The sequence below is a fragment of the Piliocolobus tephrosceles genome, chromosome 7 (genome assembly GCF_002776525.5).
Source record: "Piliocolobus tephrosceles isolate RC106 chromosome 7, ASM277652v3, whole genome shotgun sequence".
NCBI lineage: Eukaryota > Metazoa > Chordata > Mammalia > Primates > Cercopithecidae > Piliocolobus > Piliocolobus tephrosceles.
In genome coordinates this window covers 74,905,717-74,924,442 of record NC_045440.1, presented here as the reverse complement: position 1 = coordinate 74,924,442, position 18,726 = coordinate 74,905,717, and the positions used below count along the sequence as shown (strand labels likewise).

The 18,726-nt window shown below is 43.8% G+C and overlaps 1 pseudogene; it reads left to right on the top strand.

Moving 5' to 3' along the window:
• The first annotated feature begins 12,046 nt into the window (after window positions 1-12,046).
• Window positions 12,047-18,726, top strand: part of LOC111520939 — a 10,308-nt pseudogene continuing 3,628 nt past the window's right edge.

Sequence of the window (18,726 nt, the reverse complement as noted above, 5' to 3'; positions counted from 1 at the left end):
AGACCATCCTGGCTAACATGGTGAAACCCCGTCTCTACTAAAAAATATTAAAAAACTAGCCGGGTGAGGTGGCGGGCGCCTGTAGTCCCAGCTACTCGGGAGGCTGAGGCAGGAGAATGGCGTAAACCCAGGAGGTGGAGCTTGCAGTGAGCTGAGATCCGGCCACTGCACTCCAGCCTGGGCGACAGAGCAAGACTCCGTCTCAAAAAAAAAAAAAGAAAGAAATTCCTGACCTCAGATAATCCTCCCGCTTCGGCTTCCCAAAGTGCTGGGATTACAGGCAAGAGCCACCTCGCCAGGCCTAAATTACATTTTTTAATCTTTTCTCCCAATTTTTTATTATAAAAAGTTTCATACCTTGAAAAAAGTTAAAAGAACAGTACAACGAATACTCTTCACTTATGTGTGTCAGTTAACATTTTGTCACATTTGCTGTATGTCTGTCTTTATATATACATATAGGTATCTGTTGTGTATATATGTATTTATATTATTCTATCAGTCAAGATTTTCCAAAAAAACAGAGCCAAGAGACTGTGTCTATATCAATATCTATCATCTATCTGTATCTTTATATAGAAATAATTCTCTCTCTCAATCTGCATATATGTTTTAAGGAATTGGCTCATGCAATGTGGGGGCTGGCAAGTCTGAAATCTGGAGGGTAGGGTGGCAAGCTGGCAACTCAGGAAGCAGTTGATGCTGCAATCTTAAGGGAGATTATTCTCTAGGAAAAACCTGTTTTTGCTCTTAAAGCCTTCAACTGATTGAATGAGGCCTCACACAGATTACTGAGGGTAAATTTTATGAAGGTCAACAGATTATACATGTTAACTAGGTTTACAAAATACCTTCACAGCATCACCTAAATTAGTGTTTGATTATAAGTTAGGTACTATAGCCTAGAAGAATTGATACTTGAAATTAACTATCAGGCCAGGTGCCGTGGCTCACACTGGTAATCCCAGCACTTCGGAAAGCCAAAGCAGACGGATTGCTTGAGCCCAGGAGTTTAAGACCAGCCTTGGCAACATGGTGAAACCCTGTCTCTACTAAAAATACAAAAATTAACTCAGCATGGTGGCATGTGCCTGTAGTCCCAGTTACTTGGGAGGCTAAGGTTGGAGGATCACTGAAGCCTGGGAGGTCGACGCTGCAGTGAGCAGTGATCGAGACACCACACTCTAACCTAGGCAACAGAGTTAGGCCTTGTCTCAAAAAAAAAAAAAGCAATAAATTAACCATCAAAATTATCTATAGAGGCCGGGCGCGGTGGCTTACACCTGTAATCCCAGCACTTTGGGAGGCCGAGGTGGGCAGATCACCTGAGGTCAGGAGTTCAAGACCAACCTGGCCAACATGGTGAAACCTCGTCTCTACTAAAAATACAAAAATTAGCCAGGCGTGGTGGCGCCTGTAATCCCAGCAACTTGAGAGGCTGAGGCAGGAGAATCGCTTGAACCCAGGAGGCGGAGGTTACAGTGAGCCGAGATCAAGCCATTGCACTCCCTCCTGGGTGACAAGAGCGAGACTCCTCTCAAAACAAAAATTATCAATTTCTCTATATATTTCTCCATCCCTCATTGTATATAATATAAATACATATATTTGTGCATGTGTTCACGAAATTTGTATTTTTTCTCATTCTGTCTCATTCTGTCACCCAGGCTACAGTGCAGTGGTGCGATCTCGGCTCACTGCAACCTCCGCCTCCTGGGTTCAAGTGATTCTTCTACGTCAGCCTCCTGAGTAGCTGGGATTACAGGCTTCCACCACCACGCCCGGCTAATTTTTGTATTTTTAGTCGAGATGGGGTTTCGCCATGTTGTCCAGGCTAGTCTCCAACTCCTGACCTCAGGTGATCCACCCGCCTCAGCCTCCCAAAGTGCTAGGATTACAGGCCTGAGGCACTATGCCCAGCCACAAAATTTGTATTTTTAATGGATCATTTGTCAGAAAATTGCAGAATCCTCACACTTCATCCATAAATATGTCAACCTGTTTCTACTAGGGATTGGGACTTTCTTTATAACTACTGTACTGTTGGTACAATAAGGTAATTTAACTTTCACACAACAGCATTACTCTTTCCCCAATTATCCCAATAATTTTTTTAAACTGGAATTTACTGAAGATTAATTATTGTCTTTAGTGGTTGTCTCTTAAATCTTTTAATTATAGAGCAATCCTCCATCTTTGTTTTTTCATCATACCGAATTTTTTCTTCTTTTCTTTTCTTTTTTTTTTTTTTGAGACAGAGTCTCACTCTGCCGCACAGGCTGGAGTGCAATGACGCCATCTTGGCTCACTGCAACCTCTGCCTCCCAGGTTCAAGCGATTCTCCTGCCTCAGCCTCCTGAGTGGTTGGGACTACAGGCCTGCACCATCACACCTAGCTAATTTTTGTATTTTTACTAGAGACAGGATTTCACCATGTTCACCTGACTGGCCTTGAACTCCTTGCCTCAAGTGATCTGCCTGCCTCAGCCTCCCAAAGTGCTGAGATTACAGGCGTGAGCCACCGCTCCTGGCCTTTCTTTCTTTCTTTCTTTCTTTCTTTTTTTTTTTTTTGAGACAGAGTCTTGCTGTCGCCCAGGCTGGAGTGCAGTGGCAAAATCATGATGGCACACTGCAACCTCCAACTGCTGAGCTTAGGCAATACTCCTGCCTTGGCCTCCCAAAGTGCCTGGCCTCATACTGACAGTTTTGAAGAGCCCAGGCCAATTGTGTTACAGAATCTCTCACAATCTGGGTTTGACTGATTTTTCCTTCATGGTTGATTCAGGTTAAAACCTTAGTCAAAGAATACTAAATAAGCGATGCTGTATACGATCCCATCAAGAGGCACATAATATCAGTCCTATCATTAGTAACGCTAAGTTTGGTCACTTGGGTCACGTTCTATTTGCCAGATCTCTCTATTAATAAAGATATGTTTCTGGGTTTGAAAGGTATAAGTGATCAGTGAGCTGATACTTTGATACTTTGTGACTATTTTGTTCTTCAACAACATTTTATCTAATGGTATTAATGTCCACTGGTGATCTTTGTACGACATCAGAGTTTGCACAATGGTGATTTTCTAATTCTATAATTGTTTCTTCATTTATTAGCTAACATTCTTCTGTAAAAAAGAACTTTCCCCTCTCCTCTTTCTTTTGGATTTTTGCTAATGATTTACAATTTTTTATAGATCAGTGTTTTATAATCCATTACCTTTTTTTCTTTTTTTTTTTTTTTTGAGACAGAGTCTCACCCTATCACCCAGGGTGGAGTGCAATGGCGCGATCTCAGCTCACTGCAGCCCCTACCTCCTGGGTTCAAGCAATTCTCCTGCCTCAGCCTCCCGAGTAGCTGGGATCACAGGCACCCGCCACCAGGCTTAGCTAATTTTTTTGTATCTTTAGTAGAGACAGGGTTTCACTATGTTGACCAGGCTGATCTCAAACTCCCGACCTCGTGATCCACCCGCCTCAGCCTCCCAAAGTGCTGGGATTACAGGCGTGAGCCACTGCGCCGGCAATCCATTACCATTATTATTGCTTTGAATATCCAAAGCGTCTCAATATGGCCAATGGGAATCCCTTGAAGAGGGATCATGGGTCCTTTTTACATGTCCTCGTCATTTTGTGAGCAATTTCTTACTTTCTGGCACAGAAACTATCAGGTAGTTTCTCCTGAGGGTAGGCCCTGTTAAAAAAGAACAGAATTGACTGGGCGTGGTGGCTCACGTGTGTAAGCCACGCAAGACTCTGTCTCCCCCATCCCCCACCCCCAAAAAAGAAAAAAATAATGGCAATTTGTTCAAGCTTACTTTTGTGTCTTTCAGGAATGTTTTAACATTTTCCTCATACAGGTTTTCACATTTCTCATTAAGTATATATTTAAGTACTTTTTCTTGTTTGTTGCTGTGTACATGCATCTTTTTCTTTCATTATATCATTTGACTAGTTTTTTCAATATTTTATATGCAGTTAATGCACATAACACAAAATTTACCATCTTAACCATTTTTAATTGTATAGTTCTGTGGTATTAAGTACATTCATATTGTACAACCATCACCACCCTGTATCTCCAGAACTCTTTAAATCTTGCAAAACCGAAACAATATTCCCATTAAAAAATAACTCTCTATTTCCCACTCCTCCTGGCCCCTGAAAACCATCATTCTACTTTTTGTCTTTGATTTTTACCATTCTAAGTACTTTATTTAAATATTGTCACAGTAAGTCGTCTGTCACTTAATGACAAGGATACACTCTGAGATATGTATAGTTAGGCAATTTGTTGTGTGAATATCATACAGGGTACTTACACAAACCTAGATGGTCTCGCCTACTATATATATACCTAGGTTATATTGTACAGCCTATTGCTCCCAGGCTACAAACCTATATAGCATGTTACTGTACTGAATACTGTAGGCAATTATAATACAATACTAGGTGTCTGTGTATCTGAATCTATCTAACCATAGAAAAGGTGCAGTGCAAATGTGCTACAAAAGATTTTTTAAACAATTGGCTGGGCACGGTGGCTCACACCTGTAATCCTAGAACTTTGGGAGGCCAAGGCAGGTGGATCACCTGAGGTCTGGAGTTCGAGACAAGCCTGGCCAACATGATGAAACCCCGTCTCTACTAAAAAAATACAAAAAATTTAACTGGGTGTGATGGCGGATGCCTGTAATCCCAGCTACTCGGGAGGCTGAGTCAGGAGAATCACTTGAACCCGGGAGGCAGAGGTTGCAGTGAGCCAAGACTACGCCATTGCACTCCAGCCTGAGTGACAAGAGTGAAACTCTGTCTCAAAACAAACAAACAAGCAAACAAACAAAAACCAGGACTTGGTACAGTGTCTCACACCTGTCATCTCAGCACTTTGAGGGGCCAAGGTGGGAGGATTGCTTGAGCCCAGGTGTTTGAGAGCAGTCTGGGCAACAGAGCGAATCTGTACAAACAAACAAACAAAAAATTTACAAGAAAAAACAAAATGAAATGAAAGACTGCAGCTTAAAAAAAAAAAAGGATGGCCTGGCACAGTAGCTCATGCCTGTAATCCCAGCACCTTAGGAGGCTGAGGTGGGCGAAACACTTGAGTTTGAGACCAGCCTGGCCAACACAGAGAAACCCCATTTCTACTAAAAATACAAAAATTAGCCAAGCATGGTGGTCCACGCCTCCCAGCTACTTGGGAGGCTGAGGCACGAGAATCACTTGAACCCAGGAGGAGAAGGTTGCAGTGAGCCAAGATTGTGCCACTGCACTGTAGCCTGGGCGACAGAGCGAGACTCTGGCTCAAAGAAAAAGAAGAAGGAATCAGCAATTCTTGGAATCAGTGTGTAGTACTCACTTGAGCTCTTTGAGCTCTCTGCTTCCATAGCTCACCTTTTCTGCCCTGGTGAATCTTTTTCCAGGCCAAACCTTCCTTTTTTAGTAGAAGCACTTTGACTTCATTCTGGATTTGTTTTGGATATAATGCAGTCTTAATATTTCTCCTGGTATGATTAAAGACTTTTTGTGTTTTCTGGCTAATCCATTCTGGTATAAAGACAAAAGTTGGTGGGGCACTGTGGCTCACGCCTGTAATCTCAGTACTTTGGGAGGCGAGGCAGGTGGATCACTTGAGGTCAGGAGTTCGAGACCAGCCTGGCCAACATGGTGAAACCCCATTTCTACTGAAAATACAAAAATTAGCCAGGTGTGATGGTGCATGCCTCTAATCCCCGCTACACAGGAGGCCGATGCAGGAGAATCGCTTACACCTAGGAAGCAGTCCATCCTGGCTAACACGGTGAAACCCCGTCTCTACTAAAAATACAAAAACTAGCTGGGCGAGGTGGCGGGCGCCTGTAGTCTCAGCTACTCGGGAGGCTGAGGCAGGAGAATGGAGTAAACCCGGGAGGCGGAGCTTGCAGTGAGCTGAGATCTGGCCACTGCACTCCAGTCCGGGCGACAGAGCAAGACTCCGCCTCAAAAAAAAAAAAAAAAAAAAAAAACCTAGGAAGCAGAGATTGCAGTGAGCCGAGATGCACCATTGTACTTTAGCCTGGGTGACAGAGTGAGACTCTGTCTCAAAAACAAACAAAAACAGACAAAAGTTCTTATCCGAATACTCTGTTTACAGAATTTACATTCTGTCTCTGACATATGTCATTTCTGGTAAATTTATTTTTGTTTCTACCTGCACATCTGATTTAATATTTTGATCTGCATGCCTGGGTTAAAATTTTTGTGAGCACTCTGATTTTGATTTCATTTTGGTATATGTGTGCCTCTAAATCATTTGGCTCTTTTTCCTTCCTTGTTTCTAATAATCTCCCAAGAGCAAAAACAAACATTCTCAATGGTGGGTGCAGTATGGCTAATTAAAAACGACTAGGATGATTGCCACCATCTAAAACATTGGTCCAAACTTCTGACATTCTCTAAAAGGATTTATAGGATTTTCTTTGCTCTTGCGAACTTATAAGAAATAGGATGGGATTTTCAAACATTAAGGCATGCTAGGTTTTCTGAGACTCCACCTTGCTATATTACAGCTCATTCTCATGCACATTTTAAAACTGATGGGTAGGCTGGGCACAGTAAGCCCAGCACTTTAGGAGGCCGAGGTAGGTGGATCACAAGGTCAGGAGTTCGAGACCAGCCTGACCAACATGGTGAAGCCCCGTCTCTACTTAAAAAAAAACAAACAAAAAAAAAAACACAAAAATTAGCCAGGCATGGTGGCACGCGCCTATAATCCCAGCTACTGAGGAGGCTGAGGCAAGAGAATCACTTGAACCCAGGAGGCGGAGGTTGCAGTGTGCCGAGATGGCACCATTGCACTCCAGCCTGGGCGACAGAGCAAGACTCTGTCTCAAAAACAAAAACAAAAAACCAAAACTGATGGATAAATTACATCAGTGAAAATTCAGAGCTCATATGATCATTATTTGAAAGCTCTAAAGAAAGCTCTGCAACTATAGAGTTAACATGTCAGGACTTTGAAGTTCTCTGTCTATTTCTTTATTTTTTTTCTGCCTACTTTGAAGGAGCTGACTCTTCCTCAGGTATTGAGGTGAGACTCACTGCTTATGGCATTCTAGCCAAGATTTTTTTTTTTTTTTTTTTTTTTGATGGCGTATTGCTCAACCTCCCAGGCTGGAGTGCAGTGGCACAATCTCGGCTCAGTGCAACCTCTGCCTCCCGGATTCAAGTGATTCTCCTGCCTCAGCCTCCCACATAGCTGGAATTACAGGCATGCACCACCATGCCTGGCTAATTTTTGTATGTTTAGTAGAGACAGGGTTTCACCATGTTGCCCAGGCTGGTATTGTACTCCTGACCTCGAGAGACCCGCCTGCCTTGGCCTCCCAAAGTGCTGAGATTACAGGAGTGAGCCATTGTGCCCCGCCACTTTTTTTAAAATTTTGTTCTGGGGGAGACGTAGTCTCACTCTGTCACTCAGGCTGGAGTGCAGTGGCATGATCATGCCTCACTACAGCCTTGACCTCCCAGGCTTCAGCAATCCTCTCCTGTCACTTCAGCCTCTCAAGTAGCCAGGCCTACAGGTATGTGCTACCACACCCAGCTAATTTCTGTTTTTTGGTTTTTGTTTGGTTTGGTGGAGTGGCATTTCCCCCATGTTGCCCAGGCTGGTCTTGAATTCCCAGGCTCAAGCAAACCATTCACCTTGGCTTCCCAAAGTGTTGGAATTACAGACATGAGCCACCATACCTGGCTTAAAAGTCTTAAAGGGCTTCTAAATTAATGACTTTATAAATTACAACAACTCCATGACAACCAACAACCAGAAGACCGTCTAAAAATGTAAAAGTAGGTTTGCCTAACAATTGTTTAGGGTAATAGAGCAGTTAATTGAAGGATTGCTATCCTAAAAAAAAAAAAAAAAAGAACTAGATAAATGTTTATAAAAGTTAGGATCTTAGATTAAACAGGCTGAAATCTTGAGTTCAGAGTAGTAATAATAAATCTCTACCCAGCATAAACATTGTTTTGTCTGCCACATAGAGGCTAAAACAAGCAAAAGCCAATGGAAAAAGACTGCTAAAATGTTTCCCTGTCTGCATTGACTAGTCAAGCAAGCCAGACCAGTAAACAAAAGACAGATTTGTACAAATTCAAGGCTGCTGGAGATTCTGTTTTTCTTACACAATTCAGCCAGTTTCAACTAAAATGTAAACATTTAAATATTTAAGCCTAAACTCATTTGAAACTGTAAAAAGAGTAAAAAGTGTTTGTTTTTAATTGAAACTTCTATGGGAACTGTTTTGCCCAAAATTTTGGTTCACAGCTCTCATTAGATTACCTTTCAGGTCAAATAAAAACGTAGCCATGTGAATAAGTCCCATTTTGTCAAAAGGTAATTTGGATCCAACTGTCTTTTTTAAAGTCATGTGTTTGTTTTACTATCTTATGACTAAAATTCTAAAATGAAAGCTGTAAGAGCCTTGTGTGTGTATATGTGTTTAGGTTATGTTTATGTACATGCATATGTATTATGTTATATGTTGTGTTTACATGGTAAAATACGGCATTATCAACCAAAGTTCCTTTAAGAAATTCTATTCAGATTGGCTTAGATAAATGATCATTCATGTAACATATATAATAATTAACTCAATGCCTTTTAGTAATGTGACTTAAGTAAATATTGACAAAGAAACTGATTTTAAATTTGGTAGTAAAATAAAAATAAAAATGTCTTCAGAATTTTCAGTATACATTTTTGCCTGGATTTACTAGTCAGACAGTCTTATATTTGTGCCCACTAAATGTTTTAAGTGTAAAGGTTTGTCACAAAGGTTATCAAACTATAAATTCAACCTAAAAACAGAATAGAGTTGTTCAATATTGTTGGTATAATGAAAACCGTATCTCGGCCGTATCTGTAATCCCAGCACTTTGGGAGGCCGAGGCGGGTGGATCATGAGGCCAGGAGGTCCAGACCATCCTGGCTAAGAGGGTGAAACCCCGTCTCTACTGAAAACACAAAAAAATTAGCCGGGCGTGGTGGCAGGCGCCTGTAGTTCCAGTTTCTCCAGAGGCTGAGGCAGGAGAATGGCGTGAACCCGGGAGGTGGAGCTTGCAGTGAGCCGAGATCATGCCACCGCACTCCAGCCTGGGCAACAGAGCGAGACTCTGCCAAAAAAAAAAAAAAAAAGAGGAAGTATTTGAAAACACAGAAATTCTAAGCATGTCATTTAAGGTCTGTGCAGATTGTAAAAGATCACAAATAATGGATTTATGAAAGACATTTTGTGTGTAATCAAGTTGACTACAATAAGAAGGGAATTATTTGTGTCTTTTAAAGATTGAACTTTAATATTAAAAATACACTGGGCCAGGCGTGGTGGCTCACGCCTGTAATCCCAGCACTTTGGGAGAGCGAGGCAGGTAGATCACCTGAGGTTGGGAGTTTGAGACCAGCCTGACCTACGTGGAGAAACCCCATCACTACTAAAAATACAAAATTAGGGGCTGGGCGCTGTGGCTCACGCCTGTAATTCCAGCACTTTGGGAGGCCGAGGCCAGCGGATCATGAGGTCAGGAGATTCAGACCATCCTGGCTAACATGGTGAAACCCCATCTCTGCTAAAAAAAAAATAAATAAATAATACAAAAAATTATCCAGGCGTGGTGGCGGGCGCCTGTAGTGCCGGCTACTCAGGAGGCTGAGGCAGGAGAATGGCCTGAGCCTGGGAGGCGGAGCTTGCAGTGAGCCGAGATCGCACCACTGCACTGCAGCCTGGGCAACAGAGCAAGATTCCATCTAAAAAAGAAATAAATACGTAAATAAAAATACAAAACTAGCCAGGTGTGGTGGCGCATGCCTGTAATCCCAGCTACTCAGGAGGCTGAGGCAGGAGAATCGCTTGAACCCGGGAGGCAGAGGTTGCCCTGAGCAGAGATCATCACCCCGTTGCACTCCAGCCTGGGCAACAAGAGCGAAACTCCATCTCAAAAAAATAAAAAAATACACTGATACAACTGAAAATATGGTCTCCTACGTTAGAACAATAAGCTTTTCTTGAAATACTGATCTACTGTTAGTAAAATTTGCAAGAGGCTTTGATTTTTAATTCTCCGCACATTTTTTTTCTGTTTCACATTTACATTTAATTTTCTTAATTCAAGGTTTAAAGTGCTGTCTTTTTCATTTAAAATGATAATTTCCACTTCGGGAGGCAGAGGTGGGTGGATCATGAGATCAGGAGTTCGAGAACAGCCTGGCCAATGTGGTGAAACTCTGTCTCTACTAAAAATACAAAAATTAGCAGGGCGTGGTGGCGGGTGCCTGTAGTCCCAGCTACTCTGGAGGCTGAGGCAGGAGAATGGCCTGAACCCAGGAGGCGGAGCTTGCAGTGAGCCCAGATGGCACCACTGCACTCCAGCCTGGGCGACCGAGTGAGACTCTGTCTCAAAATAATAATAATAATGAAATAATGATTTCATTTCTTGGGGTAGAGTTTTCCTCTTGGAGTTTCTCAAACTCTTATCTCAGAAGTTCAAAGTTTGTGGTATGCTGCTACTTGATTTGCTGGTCATGCATCATTACATCAGCTCTTCTTTCTCCCCTTCAGAAGCTATATATTTTTGCTTGACTTGGGTAATAACTCTATTTTAACTCTTTAGTCAGCTCCTGTAACTTTTTTCTCCAGTTCTAACTCTGCTGTTATAACCTGACACTGAAATGTTCTGTCTTAAAGTCCTAGAAAAGCAATATTTTTCTTCACTGTAAGTTGGTTTGTGCACTCTTGGCTTTTTTTCTTTTTTCTTTTTTCTTTTTTTTTTTTTTTTGAGATAGAGTTTCCCTCTTGTCACCCAGGCTGGAGTGCAGTGGTGCGATCTGGGCTCATGCAACCTCTGCCTTCCGGTTTCAAGCGATTCTCCTGCCTTGGCCTCCTGAGTAGCTGGGATTACAGTTGCCCGCCACCACACCCAGCTCATTTTTGTATTTTCAGTAGAGATGAGGTTTCACCATGTTGGCCAGGCTGGTCTTGAACTCATGACCTCGTGATCCACCCACCTTAGCCTGCCAAAGTGTTGGGATTACAGGCGTGAGCCGCTGCGCCCAGCCCTCTTGGATTTTTTTGATGTATCTGAATTGTTTCACGTAACCAAGAAACTTCTCATGGTTTTACTAAGAGCTATGTATTCCCCTGCTCAAGATACTAGTTCTTCTTTACATTTTTCTTTGTTTCTTTTCTTTTCTTTTTTTTTTTTTTTGAGATGGAGTCTCACCCTGTCACCCAGGCTGGAGTGCAATGGCGAGACCTCGACTCACTGCAACCTCTGCCTCCTAGGTTCAAACAATTCTCCTGCCTCAGCCTCCTGAGTAGCTGGGATTACAGGCACCCGCCACCACGCCCAGCTAATTTTTGTATTTTTAGTAAAGATGGGGTTTTGCCATGTTGATCAGGCTGGTCTTGAACTCCTGACCTCAAGTGATCCACCTTCCTCAGCCTCCCAAAATGCTGGGATTACAGGCGTGAGCAACCATGCCTGGCCACATTTTTGTATAATGTGGTGTATACATATAAACTTGAACACATATGTTTCCTGTGTTTGACTCAATTCAAGTATCTTCTCGTCAGGTATGACTTTCAGCTTATTGCAAACTCAGATAAATGAGCTTCCCATAAGGAGAAGCCTTAAAAAACAAAGATTTTACATTTTGTCAAGATAATTTCCTGTTATCTTTATTAGATTTTTTTGAGCTTTGAAAGGGTTAAGAATTTTACATCTAAGTTATTTTCTGTATTGCTTTTTAAGTCTTTTATATCACTCTGGTTAAATGAATATTATTTCACAATGGCCTGTGGTCATATTTTCATCAAGTGTTTTGAACCTTTGGAATCCTTGGCAGACTTCTCCAAGATCAAAATTCTAATTTTCTTTTTGTTCTAGAGTTAACTTTGGCACTTTCCAGTTGAACCCCTAGAGAGTTTTAAATGGCAGTCCCGCTGTGCCTCCTCCCTGCCCTTGCTCCCTCCCAACCTGAGGCTGCCCCAGCTGCCTGCACCCTCGGCAGCACCATGACAGATCAGGCCTTTGCGACACTGACCACAAATGATGCCTACACTAAAGGTGTCCTGGCCCTGGGCTCATCTCTGAAATAGCACAGGATCACCAAGAGGCTGGTCGTACTCGCCACCCCGCAGGTCTCAGACTCCATGAGAAAAGTTTTAGAGACTGTCTTTGCTGAAGTCGTCATGGTAGATGTCTTAGACGGCACGATTCTGCTCATCTAACCTTAATGAAGAGGCCAGAGTTGGCTATCACGCTGACAAACTCCACTGCTGGTTGCTTACACAGTATTCAAAATGTGGATCCATGGATGCAGATACTTTGGTCCTAGGAAATATTGATGATCTTTTTGAGAGAGAAGAATTGTCAGCAGGACCAGACCCAAGGTGGCCTGACTGCTTCAATTCCGAAGTCTTCATTTATCAGCCTTCAGTTTAAATATATAATCTGCGGTTTCATCTTGCTTCTGAGTGAGGTAGTTTTGATGGTGGAAACGAAGCCTTACTGAACACATTTTTTTTGTTTTTTCTTTTCTTTTTTTTTTTGAGACTGAGTCTCACTCTGTCACCCAGGCTGGAGTGCAATGGTGCAATCTCAGCCTACTGCAACCTCCACCTCCCAGGTTCAACTGATTCTCCTGCCTCAGCCTCCCAAGTAGCTAGGATTACAGGCACCTGCCATCATGCCCGGCTAATTTTTGAATTTTCTTTTCTTTTTTTTTTTGAGATGGAGTCTTACTCTGTTGCCCAGGCTGGAGTACAGTGGTGCAATCTTGGCTTACTGCAACCTCCACCCCCTGGGTTCAAGCAAATTATCCTGCCTCAGCCTCCCAAGTAGCTGGGTTTACAGGTGCCTGCCACTGCTCCTGGCTAATTTTTGTATTTTCAGTAGAGACGGGGTTTCACCATCTTGGCCAGGCTGGTCTTGAACTCATGACCTCATGATCCACCCACCTCGGCCTCTCAAAGCACTGGTGTGTCCGGAGTTGGTTTCTGCTGGTGGGTTCGTGGTCTCGCTGACTTTAAGAATGAAGCCGCGGACCTTGGCAGTGAGTGTTACAGCTCTTAAAGATGGCATGACCCCAAAGAGTGAGTGGTAGCAAGGTTTATTGCGAAGAGCAAAAGAATAAACCTTCCACAGCATGGAAGGGGACCTGGGTTGCCACTGCTGGCTGGGGTGGCCAGCTTTTATTCTCTTATTATCCTCACCCATGTTCCATTTCTGTCCTATCAGGGTGCCCTTTTTTCAATCCTCCCCACGATTGACTACTTTTAGAATCCTGCTGATTGGTGCGTTTTACAGAGTGCTAATTGGTGCGTTTTACAGAGCACTGATTGGTGCGTTTTACAATCTTCTTGTAAGACAGGAAAGTTCCCCAAGTCCCCACTTGATCCAGGAAGTCCAGCTGGCCTCACCTCTCAATCCCCCCTCTAAACATGACACTCTAACTGCTGTTGAGAATTAGGCAATGACCACTCTAGCTACTTCCTGCTGGATAGGGGCGAAGAAGGGACCCTGCAGTTGTAGTGTCCTCCAGAGGAGAACTCTCTAGGCCAGTCAAAGGGCCAGCGGGTCGGTCCAGGGGTCCTCAGTAGAAGTTGTGAGTTGAGTTCATTTGGGGATCCATTTGTAAGACCATCTGTAGCTTGATGGCCTCAATCCTGGAGGAAACAAATTTGACAAGGAGGTTAAAAATACAAGGCCCGAAGGCAAGTAATAGCAAGAAGGCTGTCACGGGACCTAGAAAGGGGAGAAGCCATGTTGCCCAACTCCAGAGGTTGGTATAAGAGTTTGAAAGGCATTGTCTGATTTCAGAAGCCTTTTCCTGTAAACGCCGGGTGGCATCTTCTACTATCCCTGACTGGTTAGTGTAAAAGCGACACTCTTCCCCTAAGAAGGTGCAAAGTCCTCCTTTCTCAGCAGTGAGGAGGTCTAGGTCTTGGCGGTTTTGGAGAGTCACTGCTGCCAAAGAGTCTATTTGGGATTGTAGAGTAAGGATAGATTTTGTTATTTCTTGCAAACTGTCTGAGAAATCCTTCGAGAGTGTGGTGAAGTAGATAAACAGTGAAGTAGATAAACTGGCTATTCTGGTTCCTGTAGCAGTGGCCATTCCTAACCCTATAAGTAGGGGAATTAGTTGTATGGCCCTGTGCTGACGGACTTGAGCCTTGAGGGGCACAAATAGGGTCTCATTTCCTGGGGCAATGTCAATGTCGGGACTTAGGAAGACTAAGGTGAAGGTGCCTGTCCAGTCGGTGGGGAGGCAGATATAGGTTGAAGTTCCACATAAGAGGAATATGCCTTGGCTGGTTGTATATGTTAAAAAGGTGTGTGAGTTTGTTGATTTCATTTTCCCATACTCCTAGAGTACTTGCCAAGGTAGCTCCGGTGAGTGGCTGGAAAGGGGTGTTGGGAGCAAACTGACTGGCTCCCTGTGTTCTATTTTCCCATTGGAAAAAAAAAAACTTTTTGTATCTACTAAGAACCATTCAAGAGAGTGATTGAAAGAGGGGATGAGAAGACATTCACTAATGGTGGGGGCGCTGCTGCAGGGGCTCCAGGGGTGAATGGTCATGCAGGGAGTATGTTCACCATTACAAAACCTGGACTGTTTGTTAAGCAGGGAGGTGGTGATGATTTTGGGGGGACCTGAGCAGTGGACAAGCCATCTGAATGGAGCTGTTTGGGTGACTCAGAAGTTACTATGATCAGTTGGGCCTTAAAGTTGTAGGGTATAATTACACTGATGGGATAGTAGGTGCCCTATTTTGTGAGGAGAATTTCAGATTCTCAATAAGGCCATGGGCAAGAGAGTAGGCCATGGGAGATGCGTTTCTTGTGTTAGTTTCCTTAAGTGCCTCTTGAGTGTTTCATTTGCCTTCTCAACCTTCCCTGAGGATCGTGGCCTCCAGACGCAGTGAAGGTGCTATTGTATCCCTAGCACCCTGGAAATTTCCTGAGTTATCGTGGCTTTAAAAGCTGGACTGTCACTTTATAAGCTTTGGGGAAGCTTTAAAAGCTGTCACTTTACAAGCTTTGGGGTGGCCCAAATCTAGGAATCATTTCATGAATTAGGACTTTTAACCACTTCCTGAGCCTTCTCTGTCTTGCAGAGAAGGCTTGTATCCAATTTGTAAAGATATCAACACAGACCAACAAGTATTGAATCCCCTTGACTTAGGCCTATCGGTGAAGTCTAAGTCCTCTGCCCTATTCTTTGTTCCCCAAGAGGGGCCTTACAATGGACCAAGGGATTATTCCTTTGGCACACCTCACATGCTTTGACTACTTGCTGGATGGTCCAGAGGAGATTTGGCCCTGTAAATAGGGATTTGGCCATTTGATGAGTATTGTCAATACCCATATGAAAAGTTTGGTGGAGGGTCTTAAGTATTTTCCACTGGCTGGCTTTGGGTATGATCACCTTTCCCTCTTCTGTCATTAACCACCCAGAGGGGAGAAAACTATGCCACCGTGAAGTCCCCGTTCTGTTTCGGTCAGGGAATACTGCAGCTTAGTCTCTTGGAGAGGGTTGTTCCATACCAAGGGTCCTTCCATAGGTATTTGTAATGGGAGGTTCCACTTGGCAGGAATTTTGGCCTCAGCGTTGGCCTGACAGTTTCCTTCTGCCTTTTCTCCTTCCCCTTTTTGATGGCTGTGGCACTGTAAGACTGCCACCTCCTTGGGTTTTTGCACTACGTGCAATAAGTCCATGATTTCCTTGTGGTATTTATTGGGGGTTCCCCCAGAGGTTAGGAACTCCCTTTATTTCCATATTGCAGCATGGGCATGTAGGATTAGATAAGCATACTTGCTATTTGTATACATATTTATTCTTTTTTCCTTTCCCAGTTCTAAGGCTCGGGTAAGCACCACTTGTTCTGCTAACTGGGCGCTGGTCCCTGGGGGAAGAGGCTTACTTTCAAGTACTTTTACATCACTCACTATGGCAAAACCTGCCCTTTGTATCCCATTCTCCACAAATGAACTTCTATCAGTATATAGGTTAAGGTCAGGATTAGCTAAGGGGACTTCTAAGGATCATGTCGGGCAGCATAAGTCTGGCCTACAATTTGTTTGCAGTCATGCTCGATTGGTTCCCCATCCTCTGGAAGAAAAGTGGCAGGTTGAGGGTTGCACACATGCACATTTGAAGCACTGGTCTCTCAAGAAGTAGTGCCTTATATCTAAGCAGGTGGTGGTCTGATAGCCATAAACTTTCTTTGGCACCCAGTAGGCCATTTACATCATGAGTAGTCCAGATGGTGAGATTCTTTCCTTGTATTATTTTGACAGCCTCTGACACTAAGATGGCCTCCGCCACAACTACCCATAAACAGTGAGGCCAGCCTTTTGCTATTGCATCAATTTCCTTACTTAGGTATGCCACTGGTTGTGGGGTTGTCCCACGAGTCTGAGTAAGGACTCCAAAAGCTATTCTCACTCTCTCTGTGATGTATAAAAAGAAGTTTTGTCCTGTGGGAAGGCTTAAGGCTGGAGTTTGTACAGGGCCTGATTTAAGGTTTTGAAGGCTGTTTCTGCCTCTGGTTCCCATTCTCCTAGATGAGTATTTGCCCTCTGGGTCTCCTTGATTAGAGTATAGAGTGGCCTGGCCATCTTGTTGTATCCAGGGATCCACAGTTTGCAAAAGCCAGTAATTCCAAGGAACCCTGAAACTGTTTTAATGTCTTAGGGTGAGGATAAGCCAGTATAGGCTGAATTCATTCTTTGCTGAGGGCCCTGGTTCCTCTGGCTAAGATTTGACTTGTAGATATTTGACTTATAGGCAGATCTGGGCCTTCGATTTAGACATCTTGTACCCCTGATTAGCTAGAAAGTTCAAGAGATCTAGAGTAGCCTGCTGGCATGAGGCTTCCGAACTGGTAGCCAAACGTAAATCAGCCACATATGAAAGACCAGAGTGTCTGGACTTGAGAAGCGGCCTAGATCTTGGGCCAGTGCCTGACCAAACAGATGAGAGCTATCCCTAAACCCTTGAGGCAAGACCGTCCACATAAGTTGGGATGTGTGGTCTGAGGGATCCTCAAAGGCAAAGAGAAACTGGAAGTCAGGGTGCAGGGGAATGCAGAAGAAGGCATCCTTGAGGTACAGAACAGTGAACTATTCTGCTTCCTCTGGTGTTTGAGAGAGCAGAGTATAGGAGTTGGGTACAGCTGGATATAGAGGAATTACTGCCTCATCGATGAGACTAAGATCCTGCACTAGTCTCCACTGACCATTGGGTTTTTATACTCATAAAATTGGGATGTTGCAGGAACTGCTGCATTTTCCTACTGGGCCTTGAACTTTTAAAAGTCTAACAATATCCTGTAATCCTTTATGAGCTTCAGGCCTGAAGGGTATTGCCTTTGATAAGGAAAAGTGGTGGGGTTTTAGCCTGATTTGAACTGGGTGGGCATTTTTTACCCTTCCAAATTGTCCTTCCAATGCCCAGACTTCAGGGTTGATTCCCTCCTCCAGTAGGGTACAATGAATGGGTAACTTATCCCCCATATTCATGTAGATAATAGCTCCAGCTTTGGCTAATATGTCCCTCCCTAATAACGGTGTGGGACTTTCAGGCATAACAAGAAAGGCATGTGAAAAGTGCAAAGTCTCCCAGTTACAACTGAGGAGGTGGGAGAAATACTTGGTTCCAGGCTGTCCCAGGATTCCTCAGGAAACGGACCATGAGGACAGCTGTCTGGGGCAGGAGATTAACACTGAGAAGGCCGCACCATTGTCCAAAAGGAAGTCAATTTCCTGGCCCTCAATGGTTAAACTTACCCAGGGCTCAGTGAGGGTGATGACATGAGCTGGCGCTTGCACCAGGCACCCTCAGTCCTGTTGTTGGATCATCTGGTTGGGGGCTTCTGGCCCAGAGAACCCTTGTCCTCTGGGTCAGTGTGCCTTCCAGTGATTGCTTTGACATAGTGGACATGGGTGAGGGGACGGCTTGTTTCTCATTGGAGAATCTTTTTTAAAGGGTCCCTGCAAACCACACTGATAACAACCTCTACCAGGTGATTGGCCTGCTCCATTTTCTGTCCTATCTGAACCACCAAGGTTTGTTTGTCTGAGGGCCATGACTAAGGCTGCAGCCTTTCTCTGATCTCGCTTTTCCTTTTGGGCCTGTTCCTCTAGGTCCCTATTATAGAACACCAAGGTTGCCAGGTTTAATAATGCCTCCACATTTTGTTCAGGGCCCAGGGCTAGCTTTGGTAGCTTTCTCCAGATATCTGTGACTGATTGGATAATAAACTTATTTTTTAGGATCAATTGACCCTTGAGGGAGTTGGGTGACAGGGGAGTATATTTTCTTAAGGCCTCCCATAGCCGCTTGAGGAAGGCAGTAGGATTTTCTTCCTTTTTCTGAGTTATGGTGGACATCATTGAATAATTCATGGGCTTTTTCCTAATTCTCCTTAGTCCTTCTAGAACACAGGTCAACAGATGTTCATGACTCCAGTCCCCATGATCTGAGTCTAGGTCCCAGTGGGGATCCATACTGGGGATGGCTTGCTGACTGGTAGGGAATTTGTCCCTTTCTTCGGCTGTCATTCTATCATTTACTTGACTAAGATACCAAACTCTCGGGCTGCAGCTAAAGCTGCGTTCTTTTCATTAAAGGCCAGGGTTTGACCTAACAGTAGCATGATATCTCTCCAAGTGAAGTCAAAGGTCTAGA